The following is an 8,054-nucleotide window of genomic DNA, read 5'->3' on the forward strand; positions in this document are numbered from 1 at the left end:
TGAATCTTATCAAATTGCATTTTCAGCCTAGTGCTTATCATTTCTGGAGGTGGAAGAGCATCTCATGCACATTAGCATTTGAATATTACAAAGAGTTTTAGGTGTTAGATGGTTGTCAATGGTCTTCTTTATCACAGGCAGGAATTTACCAGACAAAACAGTCTCTGTAAGAAAATCCTCCTCATTGAACATACAACAAAGGTTTTAAACAGGTTCGAAGATGTCCCATGTAGAGAAAATCAAACCAAATGATGGTTTATGTATCAAATGTGTTGGTATCCTGTAGGAACCTTTGTTAAAATAATATTCTCAAGCTCTGTCCTTGGACATTCTGACTCACAGGCCTAGGTCTTTGGTGTAAGATTTTGTGTTTTCAAGATATATGCATGTACTGAATCATCACACTGTACCCCACACATTTGTACAATTAAAAAAAGTGGGAGCCACTTTTTTGAATGAGCACCTAACTCAACAGAATGCTTTAAACTCTGCAGAACTTCACTTAGGCAATTCCTGCTCATTAAGATCTAAGAGTGCCATCGATCACTTGGAGATCAATTGGAAATCTACTTGTTCACACTGCATTTCAGCTTTTGGTTTGTTAAGTCCATGTATCATCCCTACTCTAATCTGGTTCTCAGCTCCAGATGAATGATAATAGCCTGGGAAGGAATCCAGAATACAGGATAGGAGCTCTAGGGAGGAGTCTTATAAAATCAAGCAGAATGCCAGCATATATTTGCCAAAGTTTAACCCCCACTCTTGGCTTAAAAGTAAAGGACCCTCAGCAAAGTAGAAAAGCATAAAGTGATTTGTAAGACAATAAACAATGCCTGTTTTATACCAATAGGAAAAAAATGCTCTTAATTGGGTCAAGGGCTGCTTGCTGGTCACTTCGCCATATTAATTGTCCCCTTCTTTCTTGACATAACCTCAAGTTTTGCATGGCAGCCTGGTGCCCATTTCACACGTCTCAGAGTGGACACAGTCAGGACGCAGCAAAGCTTTGTTGAACCAAAGCTCCTGTTGCCAAAAGGGCATTGAACGAGAATTAGGGAAGCCAGTCGTTGAGCTGTGCCCCTGCTACTTGCTATTTGGGGAGCCTTAATGAGTCAGGTATCCTCTCTTACTCACCACATGAAAGATTTGAAGTGAATTATATCTAATCTATTAATTATGATAAGAACAATTTAAAAAAAATCCTTATTTACTTTAACGTCAACATGTTCGTGGAAAGTGTCATTTCAACTCGTTTCCCCTCCAATGTAGTATTTACTCTTCTCCTGTTTTGCAGTAACCATGTGGTTTCAGCGTATTGAGCCCACCTTCTGGACACCATAATTGGTTTAGTGATGTGTCCATGATCCATGGCTAAGTCAGCTGCTTGTTACTTTCCATTCCAATGTCCAGAAAACTGGATCAAATGTTCAGGATGTTTCTCTCTCTCTCTCTCTCTCTCTCTCTCTCTCTCTCTCTCTCTCGATTAAAACAAAACAAAACAAAACAAAAACACTTACCTGGACTTATTGCTCATCTTGCCCCATAACCTTGAAACCTGGAATCCAACCTGAGGGTAAAGTTGAGACACAGAGAAAAGCAGAGCAGAGAGATGTGCACAGAGATAATCACGAGGCCTTGATCAGCCCCCACCAGGAGCCCAATCCATGATTGCACATGTCACTTCTGTGAATAAACTTAGACCCTTTGTTGTTTAAGATCATTTTCTTTTATTTTCAATCCACAAGTATTATACCTCATAAAAGGATCATGCCTTAAAATCTAAGCTTTGGACCATTAGAATCTATGTTCCACAAAGATGGAGGAGAGGAACAGGCTTCCAAATGGTCTCCTGGGTTTGTCCTTCTGAAGAATAACCAAAAAGTGATGGGATGAATGAAATATTTTAAGGTAGAAACCAAATATGTTGAATGTATTTTTTTTTAATTTTTAAATTTTTTTTAAAGATAGAGAGGGAGAGGGAGAGAGAGAGAGGGAGAATTTTAATATTTATTTTTTAGTTATCAGCAGACACAACATCTTTGTTGGTATGTGGTGCTGAGGATCGAACCCGGGCCGCACGCATGCCAGGTGTGCGTGCTACCGCTTGAGCCACATCCCCAGCCCTGAATGTATTTTTAGATGACAGACTCCAGCATATTTTACACAAAGGACCTTAGAGATGATGAGTAATTTTTAGGCTCTTGGCCCTTTGGCACCTTCCTAGTTGGCATCGGCTTTCTGGATGGTCATAGTCATTTAATAAATATTTAGTGAATAATATAAATACATGAAAGGATGTGATCCAAGGGAGTAGGGGAAGAGGGGACAGTGTATATGAGTATCGTGGTTGTATTCATGTGGAGATTTTGCAATGCAAAAGTGAGCCAAACCAACCTGGAAATTCTCTGGAAATCCATTGCCACAGCTGGGATTTGTAAATGTGAGACTTGTATATGCAAACACAGGCTATAAACATCAGGAAAAAGAAGTTCTAGCCAACAGAGCAACTTGATGACACAAATCAGGAGAGTAAAACGTTGGACCAGTTAGGGACTTTTATGATATATAAGATCCAGGCCCCCGTGTCTGCCTTACCTGGCATTACCCCATAATCATATCATAGGATTGAGCTTCTTACTTTCATCTCCCACTTTGGTTTCTATTGCAACCCTTAGCATGATTCATTCAGGAATAGGGGATTTGTTTATTGACTCTGATCTTCTCCTCTTATAAACAAAAAAACCATTTGCTTCAGAAATTTGCCATTTGGTTCTCTGTCTACATGTACAATGTAAGCTCACAAACTCTTGTAACCGAAGAACTTTTTAAAATATATTTGAAAGAAGACCACACAGGTGCCATTAGACATGAGGATGAAGTTGTATTTTTAAAGGACATGAGAACAATCTCGCAAAAAGTGAGACCCTAAATTTAAAAATCTCAGGAGGAGAAAAAGAGATAGAAATGAGTTAAGAATATTTACCAATTCTTTGGTATTTATGGCATAAAACTGAATACATTTTAAAGAATTTTATAGAATTCACTTTCACTTTTTCCTCAAAAAAACATTTCCTGAGATATCTTGGACTCAATTTTCTTTTTGTCTTTCAGAAAAAGAAACATGAAGCTCTTGTATTCGTTTCTGCCATCGCTTCAACATGGAGTGTTTTCTGAAATGTTAAAAAAAATGAGTCCAATATAAACTTTGTATTAAGACAAATAATTTTCTTTTCTTAAAATAACCATTTCCCCCACATGATCTCACTTTACAGCATCACGTGTGGTAGGAGATCTTGTTATGAGGCTATAAAGCTCAGAAGAATCACATTTCAGCTAAAAATGGAAATTGATAATAAACGAAGCTGGCCAGTTTCACTGGGGAAGGAGCAATCTAGTAAAATGTAAATATGTTATCAACTGAGCCTGGGTGGAAGGGTTGGGGATTCTAACGCAGTGACTCTCACACTCCCACGGGAGAGAAAAGAGAAGCCCCTGATTTGCTGATGACACTTAATTCACCCAGAATTATCACCAAAGCCCTTGTGATTCTGCTCACCTCAGCATGACAAGACTTGACCAACTGGCATCTGTGTAATGAGCCAAATACCATCTTGGAGTTTTTTTTGCTGCTGCTATAAACCCAGGGGAAGGCACCAATCCCAACTGAAATCTTAGAAGAAGGAAGGGAAGAAATGAAATCTTGGCAAAGAACGATTCATCAACTTTCCACTGGGGAGATGTTGGCAGAGATCACTGGGGTCAGAACCCAGAGTGAATCCCTCTGCACCTAGACAGACTCTGCTGGCTGGCATGACATCAGCTTGCTGCAAATGCAAAGCCTTAAGCCTTCTTCCATCAGTAGCACCTGGTCTGCTCCTGATGGACGAGCAGAAATAATTAAAGGTGTCAGAACTTTCTGGAAGAAATCCAGGTGAACAAAGTTCTCTGGGGTGAGTACAAAGTGAACAGTGCTGAGAAACACATTTCCTTGCCTTCCCTCTGTGTCTCCCCCTGTGCCTCCCCAGGAATATACAATCATTCACAAAGCACTCGTTATGGTAGGAACTGCGTCTGAACTGAAAGCCCAGGGGACAGAACCACATGGATATGGCCTCCTACCTCAGCCCAGGCTCTTTCCACACCTCAATGGCACGTTTTCCCCTCCAGTAACATATGGCACATGCAGGATATGCATGCAGGTAGGTGTGCTTAACCCAAACCTAACTGATTGTTGAAATAGAAGATACAAGCATTACTGCACACAGCGAGGTGTATGGACGGAGATGTGCTAGCTCCAGGGACTGCAGAATTTTTGGGCTCCTTTGGAAAGTCTACAAGGTCATAGTCAGGACTAAATCTAGTGTGCAATGGAAGAGACAGGTTGCTCAATAAGTAGATCCTCCCACCTCGTCTATGAAGGGCTCAGACTCTAAGAAAGCATTGAACAGGGTATTTAAAAAATTTTGCATGATGGTGCAGGTATGTCATCTCAGTGACTCAGGAAGCAGGGAGATGGCAATTTTGAGGCCAGCCTCATCACCTTAGTGAGACCACATCTCAAATAAAATACAGATAAATAAATAAATAGCCCAATCAATAAATGGGCCAAGGAACTGAACAGACACTTCTCAGAAGAAGATATGCAATCCGTCAAGAAATATATGAAAAAAATGTTCAACTTCTCTAGTAATTAGAGAACTGCAAAACAAAACTATTCAAAGATCTTTATCTGACTCCAATCAGAGTGGGAATTATCAAGAATATAAGCAATGATGAGCGTTAGCATAATTGCAGCTATCTTCCTTTCCCCCACCTCCACTTTATGAATACTGTTCTTATTCCCAAGAAACAGAAGCTATCCTGAGATAAAACCTACTGGCCTGGAGACTTGCTGGTCTCTCCCCCTGTTCTCTCATTGAGAGATAGGAGACAACTTACAGGCCCCTGAGATGGGGACCTACTGGTTTCCCTGTTCTCTCCTTGAGAAGATAAAGGACATGCTTGTTATTCTGTTCCCCCTTCTGATAGGAAAACTGCCTGTCTCTGTGCCCAAGAAACAAACTCAAGATCATAGGGTGCTCACTAAGTCAGTCAAGACTAAACCCGCCCCTAGCACAGCCATGATTGTAGCCTATAAAAGGTAATGTTCAAGAAGGAGTCGATATTACTGTCCCTTTGTGCAGAGGAGCCTTGTCAGCCTCCTGACAATAAACCACTTCCAAAGGAAAGCTGACTTTTTTTTAGGGGTCTTGGGGTCCTCCTTCACAATACCTCCAGTGTTCCTTTCCTGCTAGGGCCTTAATCAGACTTGCTGGTCTACCTCGTTTAGATGACAGTGTCATTATCTAACGTGGCATCCACTGCCTTCTCATGAAGCAAGATCATAACACATCTTCTTCAGGTATTAAAAAATGATAATAAGTTGTGGGTCTACACTTCAGATCTAAAGTCAGGACCCAGAATGACTTTAAGAGATGGAACACTTCCTGAAATCCATCTGACTCAATGGGACTTGGAACCTAAATGCCTACAGGAAGTTTCTCATTTGTCAGTTAAGCCAACATGATGGTTAATTTAGATGTCAACTTGATGGGCTCTCAAGTTTCCAGACATTTGGTTAAGCATCATTCTGGATGTGTCTGTGAGAATGTTTGTGAGATAAGATTAATATTTGTACCTCTAAGCCAGGTAGGGTGGCACAAACCTGTAATCCCAGTGGCCTGGGAGGCTGAGGCAGGAGGATTGTGATTTCAGAGCCATCTGTGACATCTTAGCAAGGCCCTGAACAACTCAGTGAGATGGTCTCTAAATAAAGCATAAAAAAGTTTGGGAGTGTTGCTCACTAGTTATGTGCCTCTGGATTTAACACTCAGTACCAAAACAAATAAGTCAGTGTGTCTCAGTAGATCTAGTAAAGCAGATTGTCCTCCCCAGTGTAGGTGGGCCGCTTCCAAATCCATTTGAGGTCTGAATAAAGCAAAAGACTGCTCTGCCCAACTGTCTTGGAGCTTAGACATCAGTCCTCCCTGCCTCTGGACATGGACTGGACTTGTCCCATCAGCCCTTCTGCTTCTCAAGTCTTCAGACTCAGACTAGAATATTACCACTGGCGCTCCTGGGTCACCAGCTGGCAGATGGCAGCTCCCAGACTTCTCAGACTCCATAAATCCATCAGCCAATTTCTAGAAAAATTTCTCACTTTATATGTAAAATCTACTATTTTTTTTCAAGTTTATTATTACTTTTCTTGATACTAGGGATTGAACTCAGGAGTAATGAACATCTAAGCCACACCCGCAGGTCTTTTTAAAAAAGAAATTTTATTTAGAGACAGGGTCTTGGTGAATTATTTAGGATGGACTTGCTAAGTTGCTGAGGCTGGTTTTGAACTTGCGATCCTCCTGATTCAGCCTCCCAAGCCATTGGGATTACAAGCATGTACCACCACACATAGACTACAATGTGGTACTTCTTCTGCTTCTCTAGAGATTCCAGATTACATACTATGCCCTTCCTTCCTTCTTTCTTTCCCTCCTTTTTTTTCCTTCCTTGCAGGGCCGGGGATCAAAACAAGAACCTTGTACCACACTAGACAAGCACTCTACCACTGACCTATACCCACACCTCTTTTCTATTTTATTTTGAGACAGGGTCTTTCCACGTTGCCAAGGCTTACCTTTTCACATTGCCCAGGCTTATGTTCTTATCTTTCTGCTTCAGTCACCAGAGTAGCTGGGGTGACAGAATGCACCACTGCACCTGGCTTCCATTTCTGAAATTATGATCCAGTTCAAAAGTATAAAAAGAGGCATTGTGAACCTGTCACAGGAGGCACGGAACCCTCAACAAAGCCTCTGTGGATTCTTGCCCACGTGCATCACCTTATTACATTGATGGAAAAATGACAGACAACTCCAACTGAGGGTCATTTGACTAAATACCTGATCATTGTCAGTTCATAAAAGGTGAGGGAAGACTGAGGTGACTCGTGGGAAACTACAACTAAGTGCAGCTTGCATTTCTAATAAGATCTTAGAGGAGGAAAAGGACCTTAGTGGAAGAACCGGGGCAGCTCCAGGGCTGTCTCTGTGCTAGTCAATGGTATTGCACCAAAATTCCCACCATGGTCTGCTCACTGCAGTGGCTGTGTAAGATGTCATCCTTGGAGCAGTGGGCTGAGGGACATATGGATGCCCTTCAGTAGGCTTACACTTCAGTAGGCTCTGGAAGTGCACACTGAGGCCAAGATGAAAAGGTCAAAGACAAAACACATTCAAGTAGGAAAAAGGATAAAACAACCAACCATGTGTTACAACGAAGTTTGTCAGGCCTTGACATTTTGCCATATTTGATTCATTACTTTCTAAAAAGAAAATATTATAGCCAGGCACTGTAGCACACAACTGTACCCTAACAGCTCAGGAGGCTGAGGCAGGAGGATCTTAAAATTCAGATCCAGCCGTAGCAAAAGTGAGGTGCTAAGCAATTCCGTAAGACCCCGTCTCTAAATAAAATACCAAACTAGGACCGGGGAGCTGTTTCAGTAGTCAAGTGTCCCTGAATTCAATCCATGGTCTCCCTTGAAAGAGAATATAGTATAGATAAAACTTAGGCCCCTGATCTCCACACCTTGCTGTTCGTGTTTTCCACTTCCCTCAAGAGCACCAATCTTAACTTGAGGTTTACAATGTGCTTGTTTAAATGTCATTTCATATTCATATATTGCCTTATTTGGGGGAGAAAACATGTGGGTAGGAACATACTCGATACATTGGAATTGTACATCTAAAAGTGGTTAAACTGGTAAGCTTTATATGTATGTTAACAATTAAAAAATCAAGAAAACAAACCCATGTAAATGGATTTTCTGTGACACATTTTGTGACAACTTTCACATTCAGCCTTCTCAGCCTGAATTATTCTTTCTTTAGTACCCTTTGTTTACCTGCTACAGACTACTCTCACCCACCACCCTTGATGGTCATATGTTACACATGGCTTGAAGTCTTGAATAAGGAGCCCCTTGACCACAAAAACTCCAGACAGCTTTTTTG

The sequence above is a fragment of the Ictidomys tridecemlineatus genome, chromosome 3 (genome assembly GCF_052094955.1).
Source record: "Ictidomys tridecemlineatus isolate mIctTri1 chromosome 3, mIctTri1.hap1, whole genome shotgun sequence".
NCBI lineage: Eukaryota > Metazoa > Chordata > Mammalia > Rodentia > Sciuridae > Ictidomys > Ictidomys tridecemlineatus.